The following is a 13,257-nucleotide window of genomic DNA, read 5'->3' as shown; positions in this document are numbered from 1 at the left end:
GAAATATTGCGGTAAAATAAAAAATTTGTCAAGTACAAGAACTACGTGTGGAGCAACTAGAAGGGAAAGAGAATGATGGTTCTTTTTGTTGACGTGCACCTCAAGCAGGTGCACTAAGCAAACTCTGCAACCTTCAAGCCAACTGTAGTCCAATATTAATATCAAAGCTTTTATCCCAGACTCATTTTCTTATTATGACCAGATCTCTGTCCCTAATCACTGCTCAACTGCTAGGAAAGACTGAACAGGCTCCAGAAAAGAGAAGACTGAAAGGTGACCTGATAGAGGTCTTTAAAATTATGAAGGGGTTCGATAGGGTAGACGTAGAGAAGATGTTTCCACTTGTGGGGGAGACCAAAACTAGGGGCTATAAGTACAAGGTAGTCACAAATAAATCCAATAAAGAATTCAAGAGAAACTTCTTTACTCAGCGAGTGGTGAGAATGTGGAATTTGCATGGGGTGGTTGAGGCGAATAGCATCGATGCCTTTAAGGGGAAGCTAAATAAGTACATGAGGGAGAAAGGAATAGAAGGTTATGCTGATAGTGTTAGATGAAGAGGGGTTGGAGGAGGCTTGTGTGGAGTATGAATACTGGCATAGACCTGTTGAGCCCAATGGCCTGTTTCTGTGCTGTAAAATTCAATGTAATTCTATGTATCAGAGCTGGATGCTTAAGTTTGTAGTTTGTTGGCATTGCTTGAAATTCAGCACTTTTGTAATCTAAATGAAATATACACCTTTTCTTATTGATTGTTTTTAGATTTTTGTTTGAATGCCTGAACCTTGACAGAAAGGTGGTCCTTCAGTAACAACAGTTAATATGTAGGAATGAAAGGATCCTACATACTATGGAAAGAGCAGGGGAGTGGGACTAATTGGATAGCTCTTTCAAAGAGCTGGCTCAGGCACGATGGGCCGAATGGCCTCCTTCTGTGCTGATACTACTATGATACTATGATCCTGTTCTTCCTGCACTGGTCCAAGTCTGGCAAATGCATAGCCACAGTGACACCCAATGGTTCTATGGAGAAAGCGCCTGTTAGCAGCATTGGTTTTAATCCTGGCCTTCCAAAAAAAAACCTATGACACTAAAATTCATGTCCTGCATGTGATGTGAAACAACATTTGATAATGATCGTCAGTTGTAAATCTTCCCATAGTTTAGCAAATGCTGGTGACTGCAGCTCCTACCATTACATTCACCAAATGCACAGCACCATCAAAAAGATCCTTACTTCTTTCAAGTTAAACAGGACCGAGTTGAGTTGCCTTTGGGTAAAACAACAATCTGTTGGTATCAGTAAATGGAATCTCCATCTGGGTGTGATGATAAAAAAAAAATAATCTGGAAATCGAAAATAAAACCAAAGTGCTGGAAATACGAAGTGGGCTTATCGGTCTCTGAGAGAGAGAGAGAGAGAGAGAGACCCTTCATCAAACCAGTGCAATACCCAGCTCTGATATATCAACACTCTGTTGTCGTGCCCCCTATCTTATAATCACCTTTGAAAATGAATCATCCCTTCTGCCCAAGGCAGGTATTGACACAGCACCAAATCCTGAATAGTTAATAATGACCAGTGGGTTGTAAATCTTACTTTATTATTTTCTCATGATTTAATATAAAGATAATTCAGATGGAGATTCCATTTACTGATAATAACCTGACTGTGTTTTTCAGCAAGTTGCTGTTTTACCCAAGCACAGGTCCTCTTTAACTAGAAGGTGGTAAGGAGAGCTTGTGGTGCTTGTGCGTTTGGTGACTGCTATGTTGGGAGTTCCTGGCTGCTGTCACCTAAATGGTGAATTCTCAGCTGGGCCATCAGGAGCAGGCACCAAGTAGAGGCACTTCATTTAGGGTAGGGGAAGGGAGAGAAAGCCCCCAGCTCGGTCTCCCTGAGCTGCCCTTATCCATATTATAATGGCTTGTTGTACAGTAACAGAAGCCTGACTGTCTGCCCACTCTATTGAGGGAATGCAATGTGATATGAGGGGAAAATAACAAAAAGGGATGATAAAATACAGCAATTCATCAGGCTTGGTTGTGACGCCCTTCACAGTCAAATAGCCTGCTCACAATCTCTAGCCCCAAACATAAAGAATGGCCACTATGGGAAGGTAATGGTGGGAGTCTGGACCCATACCCAGCACGAGTTAGTACTTCCAGGAGGGGAGCAAAAGAATACTGTGAATTAAATAAATATAGAATTTGGTGACCGTGAAATCTGTCAATGTCGTTAGGCAAACAAATGCCAAAGGAAGGTATGGGACCCCAATGGAGGAAACACCATCAAGAAATGAATGAGTTATCCTTCAGAATAAAACAATTGCAGACACACCCTGCTGAAGAGTGGGCAGACAGTCAGGCTTCTGTTACTGTACAACAAGCCATTATAATATGGATAAGGGCAGCTCAGGGAGACCGAGCTGGGGGCTTTCTCTCCCTTCCCCTACCCTAAATGAAGTGCCTCTACTTGGTGCCTGCTCCTGATGGCCCAGCTGAGAATTCACCATTTAGGTGAAGAGGGCAGGTATCTATTTTAAAAAATTGAAGTCATTAAAGGAATTTCATCCAGCCTGAATTAGGAAAAAGAAAGAAAGACTTGCCTTTTTATAGCGCCTTTCACGAACTCTGGACGTCCCAAAACGCTATAACGCCACCAAGTACTTTTGAAGTGGAGTCACTGTTGTAATGGAGGAAATGTGGCAGCCAATTTGCGCAGAGCAAGGTCCCACAAACAGCACTGTGATAATGACCGGATAATCTGTTTTTTTGTGGTATTGGTTGAGGGATAAAGATTGCCCAAGACACCGGGGAGAACTCCCCTGCTCTTCCTCGAAATAGTGCATGGGATCTTTTACATCTACCTGAGAGGGCAGACAGGTCCTCGGTTTAACGTCTCATCCGAAAAATGGCACCTCTGACAGTGCAACACTCCCTCAGCCTTGACTTTGTGCCCAAGCCTCTGGAGTGGGACTAGAACCGACAAACCTATTGACTCAGAGTGCTACCCACCGAGCCACGGCTAACACGTAGAAGTAGAAGGACAATGAACGAGTGAAGTTCACCATGGTAATATTACAAACGTGAATACATGCTTATTTTAAAACAGCGGATGGAATTCTTATCCTTCTGTTTTCACTATAAGGACGTGTCTTTACTACAACAGCTGCCAGTGGCAGTGCAGGATTTCCTGTTATAAAATATAAGATGACACTCAATTGTGGTTAGTTTTTTCAATAAAGACTAGGTGAAGAACCTGTTTCCTTGGTCTCAGGATTATTTTGATTGATTTTGCTGTCGAACTTGTTCCTCTCTTTCTACAGGCCAGTGCAATGAAGGACATTATTGTACTTCGGGTGTTGACAGGCCAAACCCTAGACTGAACAATTCCACGCCTGGCATGCAGCATGACTGGCCACGTACAGGTGGATTTCATACAGGAGATGGTGGCATCTGCTCAACGGTACAAGTTGTTTAGAGTTGGCTATTAAGTATAATTTGAGTGGCCTAGCTAGCAAGCGGGGAAATCAGACGGGGATCCTGCTGCTGATCGCAGGTGAGAACAGGATTGGTCTTGGTGATGGGACAACCTGCTGGGACTCACAGGTCAAACTTGCACATGAAATACGGCCAGTTGGATAAGGGGCTGGAATGGTGCCAGAACCCCAGTCACCTCAAGTGAAAATTGCCGTCGAGCAAATTAATAGAGAATTCCAGGATTCTGACCCAGTCATGATGAAGGAACAGCGTTATATGTCCAAGTTAGGATGGTGTGTGACTTGGAGGTGAATGGGTGTGATTTTCAACTGCTGGAAAACAGAGTGGCCAACAGTTGACTTTATAAAAAGAATTGGTCAAGTAAGGTCCACTCAACACCATTTTCAGGCAGGCATTGAAATGGGCAGCTAATGCTTCCACCTGAAACAGCAGATGTAGGACCTCGATGCCGTTGTTGTGAACCAATGGATGGTGCGCTGCCCGTACTCTGTTTATTGGTATCAGCCAATGAGTAGCCTAACCAGCAGTCCTTACGGGGACCACCGAAAGCGGCTCGGAAAATGGTCCCAAAAGATTATTTTTTACAGTCATCAGGAGGAGCTTGAAAACTGTTCCTGGCCCCACAGAAATCTTCAGGCTCAATGCCAGTCGCTCAATGCCCCTCCGCGCCCCACCCCCCCACCATCTCGGGGCCTGCCTTTTGGCTCGGTTCCATGGAGGAGCTGCCAGATTCCCTGCTCCCCCTTCGCCCCCTGCCCCATCCAGAGCAAGCTGCCCGTGTGTGCTCACTGAGCGCTGGCCGCCCGCCCAAAATATTTAAATTAGGCCCGACCATGAAAATGGGACGAGCCTCTCGCCAGAGCGAACTTAGCACAAGGCCCCGCCCACTGCCCACTCAATGTGCGCTCCGGTCGATAATTGCTGTTCCCACACATTGAAGTTCCTGTTCTTCTTAGCGGTACAGGCTGCACGGGGGAGAGGTGCTGTCGAAGTAATCTTAGGTGAGTTGTGGGTAATGAAATCGTAAGCCTGTTCTTTGTAAACAGTTTTGCAGTCTCGCTATTCACAGAGTTAGTTTTCCTCCCTTGACCTACACTTGACATCCAAGGCAAAGAGCTGTGAATTCTGTTATTGGACAGTCAGTAAGTACGGCATTTTACTTGGAGTTTAAGGATTGGGCACAATGTGTTCATGTTTGGTTTTCAATCTAGTTTGAACTCATTTAAGTGAGTGAACAAAGTGGGGGATGTGATGAGCACAATTCACTGTGTTGTTTGCAGGGTTATTATTGCCCGATGGGATCCGCATTCCCCAAACCCTGTCCATCTGGATGCTACACGGATACGGAGGGATCGAAGGAATGTCTACTGTGTATGGCAGGTATGGATTCTGTAGCGGCTAATGTGCACGCTGTTAGTGTGAAACCAAAACCAAATTAGAAATGTAAAGCCAGGCAAACTTACTGAAGCTCGGAGAAGCACGGATGTCTCACTTTAAGAGGTGTGTGTTCGGGGAACTCATTTGCGCACCTGGATACAAGAAAATCCAAAGTGAGAAAAAGCCATTTTGCCCATTAAGCCTGCTCCGCCCAAACTTTATGATCGGGATTCCCTGATTTGCTCAGCAAAAGAGGCGGAGATCCCCCCAGGCTGCCTGCAAAATGTTTTTTTTAATTTAGATCCAAATAAAATTTTATAACGTCCCTCACCTCCCTGCACCCCACCCCGGCCCAAACCCACCTCTCCTTGGGCTTGTTTAAGTCAGCACTTCCTGAACAATTGCACAGACCCTGGCTGCCGAAAGGTTTCTCATGGTGGCTAGTACTGGGGCCGATTCCGTAACCCAGTTGCTCCGTCAATTAATGATCCCAAACAGGAAGAAATTATTCACTAATTTAACTTTGTTTATGACTCCTTTTGTTTTAGCCTGAAAATGCAAAACTGCAGCAAGGAATCTTGCTTAGGGGGAAAAAAAACTCTATTGTGTTCAGGTCTATATATTTACAAACACCATTCTCCTTCTCTTCTGTGGTCCTTCCCAGACTCCGTCATGTATTCAGACCATCCAGTAACTCAGATAGAATAGGTCAGGTGACTGAGTTAAAGTGAGTTGTTATTTTTATTCGGTTGAATAGGTGTCAGCCATGGCTCCGTGGTGGCACTCTCGCCTCGGAGTCAGAAGATTGGGTTCAAGTCCCAATCTAGAAACTTGAGCACAAAATCCAGGCTGGCAATCCAGTGCAGTACTGAGGGAGTGCTGCACTGTCGGAGGTGCCGTCTTTCAGATGAGACGTTAACCCGAGACCTCGTCTGTCCTCTCAAGTGGATGTAAAAGATCTCATGGCACTATTCGAAGAAGAGTAGGTGTCCTGGCCAATATTTATCCCTCGACCAACACCCAGAAGAGATTATCTGGTCATTTATCTCATTGTTGTTTGTGGGGCCTTGCTGTGTGCAAAGTGGCTGCTGCGTTTCCTATATTATAACAGTGACTACACTTCAAAAAGTGCTGTAAAGCCCTTTGGGACTTCCTGAGGCTGTTAAAAAGGTGCTATATAAATGTAAGTCTTTCTTGAAAATAAGTAAAACAATGACGTTCTTCTGATTTATTTAAAGGCTATTACTGTCCTGGAGCCACCTCAAGTTACATGGAATATGTTTGCCCCACTGGATTCTACTGTCCTCCTGGGACAGTGTCTTTTTTGCCCTTTTCTTGTCCTCCTGGCACATATAGTAACTTAACAGCAAGAACCACAGCTCAGGAATGCTTACCATGTCCAGGTAATGCATCTCAAATAAGAAGGTTTTTTTTTTAAGAAGGCTCCTTTTGTAATTGCTGATGGTGGACTGATGATAAAAGGCCTGTTGTATTTTAACAAAGTTACGTCATGCACGAAGGTTTGTGTGGAAGAAACGCTTGTGTATTTCTAACTAATGCATTCATTATCCTTTGTTACAGGGGGTCATTATTGTGATGCATATGGTCTATCAGAACCTCAAGGTTTATGTGCTGCTGGCTATCATTGCATTGGCAGGTCAACTGCAGCTATGCCCACTGGTAAAGGTGGGGACATTTGTCCACTAGGGTAAGCTTTAAATAGTGATACCTGCGAGACTCAAAATATGCTTAGAGAAAAATAAAGTTAAGATTAATATTTCACATTTGAACTATTTTTAATTTTAATTGTGCAAGAAGTGATGGCTATCAGAGTCAATCTCAACATTTTATTTTGCATTACCAACACTTAGGTTAGAGGAGGAGAGGGGTGTGGTCTGCATTGAGTCTTCAAAGGCCTAAATAGGCTGTTTAGAAATTGGTCGATGTTTGCTGAAGGCCGTCCAAATGATACTTTATTAAAATATTAATCTTTCTATCAGGTACTACTGTCCTGAGGGAGCGGTATATCCCACCCCTTGTGATGGTGGCCATTATTGTGGAAGAGTTGGCTTAAGGCAACCCTCTGGCCTTTGTGACCCTGGCTACTACTGCATTTCCAAGGCGTCAGTTCCAAATCCACATGGTGGCAACCTGACCGGTATTAACAACTTCTTCCATAATTTGCATCTGCACTTCTGCTCTGAGATTAGCCCTTTGGGATTTTTTTTTCTAGTTGGAATAACACTTTGAAATCTGAAGAACTTCTCGAATTTGAGAAAAATATTTTCTGCGGGGGGGAGTGGAGGGGAATAAAACTTCCTGTATCCCAATATTTTCAAAAGCATTATTCCGGCCAAAAATGAAAGAAAAACATGTTTTGGAGATTTCTGGAGTCATTTTCTTGTATAAATTACATGTATAAAAAGGAAACACCTCATTAGGAGATTTCTAAGCATCTTAGAATATGTAATTGAATTCACAAAATGCATCAGGCTCTTCCGTTTGATAAGGAAGAGTGGAGATGCTGAGGAGTGAACTTTATCACACCGACGTTATATAACTCTGTGCACTACGGAAGCATTAACCCATCTACAATACATTAAAAGTTGCCATGGATACCAACTCACCTCCCACCCAAAGGAAAAGAAAAAAAGAGAGATAGAAAAGCAGAGAGCGAAGCAAGGAAGAGAAATGAGCACAGGAGAAGAGAAACACGGCAGCAGAAGAGGAAAGACGGAAAGAAAACTGGAGTACATACACGAGAGAGGCAGAGCAACCTTATCCTTCATCTTACCATGAGCACATGGACAAGAGAGCCACTGGTGATACATTAAGTTACTCATACAGTACGCACTTCCTATGTGTGTCACATTTACTTCCTGTAACACTTTGCTCATCACACTTCATTGACGGCATCCCTGTTGCTATATAAAAGCATACACTCTAACTCACCATGAGTAATGATACAAGAGATCTCATTTAAAATAAATGGCCGGCCCCGTATAAAAATGGTAATGTGGCACTAAAATTTGCTGCTCAGAATTTCTACCCGATTGACTAGAAACACAATGTGACACGTATTTTATCAGTGAATGTTCCTGCTAATTAGAGTGGACAATTCCTTGAGTATGCAAATGAATGCAAAATTCTGGGGGAAAACGTCGTAGTTATTCGGAGCACTTATTTGATAATAAATCTGCATATTTATTATGAATTTAGTGCAATAGAAATGAATAGGTTTGATGAGTTAGGGAGCTAATCTTTTATAATCCTTTAGGGCTTTATACATATGCAGAGTAAAATATAGATAATTCACTGTAAAACATTCTGATAAGTTATAGAAAGGATGCATTTTGTTTAAGACCAATACGTTCATCATTGAATTTTTAGGTGCGATCTGTGTAGAAGGCAGCTACTGTCCCAGAGGAAGTTCCTATCCTCAATTGTGTTCAGCCGGGACCTATCTAAACAGTTCTGGAAATAGTCAGCCTTCTAGCTGTTTGAAGTGTCTTCCTGGGTAAGCAATACTAAACCTAAGAATCTTAGATTGTGAATGAAGCATCTGACCAAATCTAGTGATACACCGGTGAATGTAAACAGGGGGACTGCAATCTGCATGCATTAACTAGCTCATAGTATTAAATGTAGTGCACATATGTAGTCAATAGGATATCGGTCAGTCAGATAGTTTGGTGTGGTAGAATCATGCAGCACAGAAGGAGGCCATTCGGCCCATCGTGCCTGTGCCGGCTCTTTGAAAGAGTTATTCAATGAATCCCACTCCCCCTGCTCTTTCCCCATAGCCCTGCAAATTTTTCCTTTTCAAGTATTTATCCAATTCTCTTTTGAAAGTTACTATTGAATCTGCTTCCACCACTCTTTCAGGCAGTGCATTCCAGATCATAACAACTCGCTGCATGAGGGTATGGAAATGAACAGGAAAATGGGATTAGAATAGATAGTTCCAGTTGGGAAGCTAGCACTGGGACAGGTACAACAAGTTAAATGGCCTCCTTTTGTACCTATATTTCTATGAATCTTTGATTCTCCAATTATCTCATACTTGTATTCCAGTAGCTCACTTGGACCTTCCCAGAGACTGAGTTGGTTCCTTCATCCTGCTTACACCCTGTGGCGGAAAAACCTTCGCCCTTACATAAGAAATAGGAGTAGGAGTAGGCCATACAGCCCCTCAAGCCTGCTTCGCCATTCAATCAGATCATGGCTGATCTTCGACCTCAACTCTACTTTCCTGCCCGATCCCCATATCTCTTGATTCCCCTTCCAGTGCACCTCAACTGTAACTCTGACGAAAGTGTGCTGGAAGAGCCAGAAATTAGGCATCCCTTCCCCCATGTCCCTGCTATTATTAGATAACACTGTTACCTATTTGTAATACAAATATATGTCAAGTCCACACATAGGTGGGACATGAAAAGGTTACCCTGTCCTTTACTTCAGAGTCTGAAATGCATTATTTCAATAAATGTAAAAATTATAACAGTATTATTGCATGAAATTATTTCATAATTTATCTTCATTTATTCTTTAACGTTCAGGTTTTACTGTGAGGGAATCGGCCTTCATGTTCCTTCTGGAGTCTGTAGTCCTGGGTATTATTGCCCTGGTGGACAGAATACTTCCAATCCTCCTCAACATCTCTGCACAAAAGGTGAACCAATAACGTAAGATCAGAAAAGCATACTAATCAGTAATCCTAATTGTCCTCAATCCGAGGCGTTCTTCAATCCTTTCCCCCCCTAAGGTTGGACAGGAATTAAGGAGCTGTGGGAGAGTCGGGGAGAGTGAGTATGTAGGAAGGGGCCCACATGTTTTGGGGGCTTTCCAGCTGTAAGCTTTGCCCAAATTTTAAAGTGACCTGGCAAATTCAGATTTGTTTTTAATACTGTAAAGAGTTATTTGAAATAATTACTCCAGCCCATGATACATCCCCAGGCTGAATGGTTGGGTAAGGGATTTGTTCCAAAGCCTATGTCATCATCACCCTGTAAACGTCATCATGAGGTCGATGATAGTAGCATTAGTCTCTTCTATTTCCTTCTGTCCCTGTTTGAAAGCACATCACCTTCCCTTAGTCTCCCACGATGGTTTGGCTGAGATTCAGATGAATCACATGGGACGTATCTCATCTGTGAATCAACTCCATAATACAACATGCAACACTCCCTGGGGCACACAGAAAGGCTTATTGTAACAACTCGTAAAACTATTTTACATTGGTGATTTAATGTTGAAACTGCTATAAATCCAAATTAGGAAATTAAATCTATTCGGATGAGACGTTAAACTGAGGCATCTTCTGCCCTCAGGTGGACGTAAATGATCCCATGGTACTATTCAAAGAAGAGCAGGGGAGTTCTCCCCGGTGTCCTGGCCAATATTTATCCCTCAAACAACATCACTAAAATCAGATTATCTGGTCATTATCACATTGCTGTTTGTGGGACCTTGCTGTGCGCAAATTGGTTGCCACATTTCCTACATTACAACAGTGAGCGTGCTTCAAAAGTACTTCATTGGTTGTAAAGCGCTTTGGGACATCCAGAGGTCATGAAAGGCACGATATAAATGCAAGTTCCTTCTTTCTTTCTTTTACTCATGTGGCTGTTATGGGGAATTCTGCAATGGTGTTTTAAGCCACTGCGTTTAACAGAGGTGAATGACATACGAGGAAGGCTGTTTATTTTTCCTCATTGTTTTCAATAAGTAGCAGTAAGTTTATTACAACAAGTTCTAGGAGTTGCAAAAATGGCCATATCTCTTAGTCAGAAATCTGAGCCGAACTGAATCACTTATATCTGGTATTTTCAAGAACATTTTTACTTTCCTGACATCACTCTATTGAAGTAAGCTACCTGTGTATATACAGAAATGGGGAACATGAATGCAATGGCAGGATATATCCATCAAAAAATATATATTGTCATCAACAGGATATACATAGCCGGCTAACGCACAGTGCATATAGAGTCTCATAGTGTCAGCCTTGGATCAGTAGCAGCAGTCTCGCCTCTGAGTCAGAAAGCTATGGGTTAAAGTCCAACTCTCAGAAACTTAAGCACAAATCTAGGTTGACATTCCGGTGCAGTACTAGAATCATAGAATCATAGAAGTTTACAACATGGAAACAGGCCCTTCGGCCCAACATGTCCATGTCGCCCAGTTTATGAAGTGTTTTGATAGAGTAAATAAGGAGAAACTGTTTCCAGTGGTAGAAGGGTGAGTAACCAGAGGACACAGATTTAAGATACTTGGCAAAAGAACCAGAGGTGACATTTTTTTTCACACAGTGAGTTGTTATGATCTGGAATGCACTGCCTAAAGGGTGGTGGAAGCAGATTCAATAATAATTTTCAAAAGAGAACTCGATGAATACTCGAGTACTGAGGGAGCGTGGTGCTGTTGGAGGTGCTGTCTTTCGGATGTAGACGTTAAACTGAGGCCCCGTCTGCCCTCTCAGGTGGACGTAAAAGATCCCATGGCACTATTTCGAAAAAGAGCAGGGTAGTTCTCCCTGGTGTCCTTGAATTATAGAATGATACAGCACAGAAGGAGGCCATTCGGCCCATCGTGCCTGTGCCAGCTCTTTGAAAGAGCTATCCAATTAGTCCCACTCCGCTGCTCTTTCCCCATAGCCTGGCAAATTTTTCCACTTCGAGTATTCATCAAGTTCCCTTTTGAAAATTATTATTGAATCTGCTTCCACCACCCTTTTGGCAGCGCATTCCAGATCATAACAACTCACTGTGTGAAAAAAAATGTCACCTCTGGTTCTTTTGCCAAGTATCTTAAATCTGTGTCCTCTGGTTACTCACCCTTCTACCACTGGAAACAGTTTCTCCTTATTTACTCTATCAAAACACTTCATGATTTTGAACAACTCTATCAAATGTCCCCTTAAGCTTCACTGCTCTAATGAGAACAACCCCAGATTCTCTAGTCTTTCATCCCTGGTACCATTCTGGTAAATCTCTTTTGCACCCTTTCTAGGCCTTGACATCGTTCCTGAAGTGCAGCGCCCAGAATTGGACACAGTACTCCAGCTGGGACCTAACAAGTGTTTTTATAAAGGTTTAGCATAACTTTCTTGCTTTTGTACTCTGTGCCTCTATTAATAAATCCAAGGATCCTGTATGCTTTTTTAACAGCCTTCTCAACTTGTCCTGTCACCTTCAAAGATTTGTGTACGTATACCCCCAGGTCTCTCTGTTCCTGGTCACCCATTAAAATTATACCATTTCGTTTATATTGCTTTTCCTCATTCTTCCTACCAAAATGAATCACTTCACATTTAGCTTCATTAAATTTCATCTGCCCATTTCACCAGTCTGCCTATGTCCTCCTGAAGTCTGTTACTATCCTCCTCATTGTTTACTACATTTCCGAATTTCGTGTCATCTGCAAACTTTGAAATTATGCCCTGTATACTCAAGTCCAGATCATTAATATATATCAAAAAGATCAGTGGTCCTAATACTGACCCCTGGGGAACACCGCTGTAAACTTTCCTCCGGTCTGAAAAATAGCCGTTCACCACTGCTCTCTGCTTTCTGTTCTTTAGCCAATTTCCTAACAATGCGGCAACTGCCCCATTATTTCCATGGACTTCAATTTTGCTAACAAGTCTATTATGTGGTACTTTATCAAATGCCTTTTGAAAGTCCATATACACAACATCAACTACACTACCCTCATCAATTATTTCCGTTACTTCATCAAAGAACTCAATCAAGTTAGTCAAACATGATTTGCCTTTAACAAATTCATGCTGACTTTCATTTATTAACCCATATTTTTCCAAGTGCCAATTAATTTTGTCCTGGATTAATGTCTCTAAAAGTTTCCCCACCACCAACATTAGGCTGACTGACCTGTAATTGCTGGGTTTCTTCCTCTCCCCTATTTTGAACAGGGGTGTAACATTTGCAATCCTCCAGTCCTCCAGCACCACTCCCTTATTTAAGAAGGATTAGTAGATTGTGACCAGAGCCTTCTCAATTGCCACTCTGGACAATATTTATCCCTCAACCAACATCACCAAAATAAATTATCTGGTCATTATCTCATTGCTGTTTGTGGGATCTTGCTGTGCACAAATTGGCTGCCATGTTTACCACATTACAACAGTGACCGCACTTCATTGGCTGTAAAGCACTGAGAGTCCCTAGGTCATGAAAGGCGCTTTATAAATACCAGTCCTTTTTTTTCTTTTCTTTTTTTTTCTTTTATTTCTTTGTCTCCTCCTTTACTTCAGCCTCAATCTCTCTGCTAGATGAATCTTTGCCTTGAATAAATCAATGAAGAGATCCATACACGGGTATTGTGAAATACTTCCTTTCTTGCACGCTGAAATGA

This window comes from Heptranchias perlo, chromosome 33 (genome assembly GCF_035084215.1).
Source record: "Heptranchias perlo isolate sHepPer1 chromosome 33, sHepPer1.hap1, whole genome shotgun sequence".
NCBI lineage: Eukaryota > Metazoa > Chordata > Chondrichthyes > Hexanchiformes > Hexanchidae > Heptranchias > Heptranchias perlo.
Note: the sequence above shows the minus strand (reverse complement) of the source record.